The 1,194-nt window shown below is 37.4% G+C and overlaps 1 pseudogene; it reads left to right on the top strand.

The window, feature by feature from the left end:
* Positions 1–685: 685 nt before the first annotated feature.
* LOC127542182 (uncharacterized) lies at positions 686–900 on the top strand (annotated as a pseudogene).
* The last annotated feature ends 294 nt before the right edge of the window (positions 901–1,194 follow it).

Raw genomic sequence — 1,194 nt, 5'->3', positions numbered from 1 at the left:
AGCTCTCATTTTCTTTCTCCATTTTTCTTCTAACTCTTTTGAGACCTTTTTTCAATTCTTCTATGATCAGAGATTTTTTTTTTTTTTTTTTGCTTTTTTGCTCATTTTTAAATGTCAAGGTTTGTTCTTAGGGCAAAGGAGAGATTGTTCCAAAGTTCCTCTACAGGTAAGAGTGGTTTCATGCTGCCCTGGGGCCAGTGCTACCAGCTTCCTTCCCCTGTATGGTGTGTGTGGCCAAGTCCTGATTATTATATTGGAGTTAAGGGGCTCACTGTTTGCCTCCTGTCACCGTATTGGAATTCTCAAAGCTAAAATGGTGATCCGCTGGCTTCTGGACTAAGACAGATTGGCAAACACTACTATATTTAGCTATGAACCTCCCACTAGATTACCCTAGCATGGAAGCCATTGTGCTGCACCTGCACTGTGCCTGATTGAGACCTTTCCTGATGTTCTTTCAAAATATCTACTGTTGAAATCTATTATACTGCAAATATTTTTGGGTTCTGACACTCTAAAACCTATTCAAAATCTTGATCTGATGTTGATCTGAGGAATACCAGGAAAAAGCTGAGACAAAGACTTGTCTACCCTCTGCCATCTTGGCTCTGCTCCTGCCAACACTATTTTTAGAGTCACTTCTAGATAGAAAATCTTTATAATATTCTTCAAATGAAAGTTAAAGATCACTTCCTGAGCCTTTTGGCTAAGGTCAAATACAGCATCTGTTCTTATTATATTAACATCAAATAGATCTTCAGTCCAAAGACTATTATATTAAATAGATTTTTTTTTTTGGGGGGGGGAATCAGGCAGGGTGATGTAATAGGAGCTTTCTCTGTCCACTCCACAAATTGACAAGAAATTGCTGGGGATACTTCTTGGAACAGTGCATTTTTCCTTGGGGAACAAAAAAAAAATCAGATTGAGAATTTAGTTTTAAGTCCCTTCCCCAAATCCCTTGGCAATGAGATATATACATACATAATCTAGCTTCAAAGAAAATCTAGTTTTGTCTCTCAAGGATGTTCTCTTTAAATGATTGCTTTCATCTGAACAAAGGACAGAAGAAGTCATTTTACTTGTATCTTTTTCCCCCTACTGTAATAAAATATTTAATCTCAGCTAGAAGTAGGAGATAGAAGGTACACTGTGTCTTACCCACTTCCAATTCTAAGTTTCTTCCTCTCCTAT

Source organism: Antechinus flavipes, chromosome 6 (assembly GCF_016432865.1).
Source record: "Antechinus flavipes isolate AdamAnt ecotype Samford, QLD, Australia chromosome 6, AdamAnt_v2, whole genome shotgun sequence".
Taxonomy (NCBI): Eukaryota; Metazoa; Chordata; class Mammalia; order Dasyuromorphia; family Dasyuridae; genus Antechinus; species Antechinus flavipes.
Note: the sequence above shows the minus strand (reverse complement) of the source record. Positions and strands in the feature narration are given on the sequence as shown.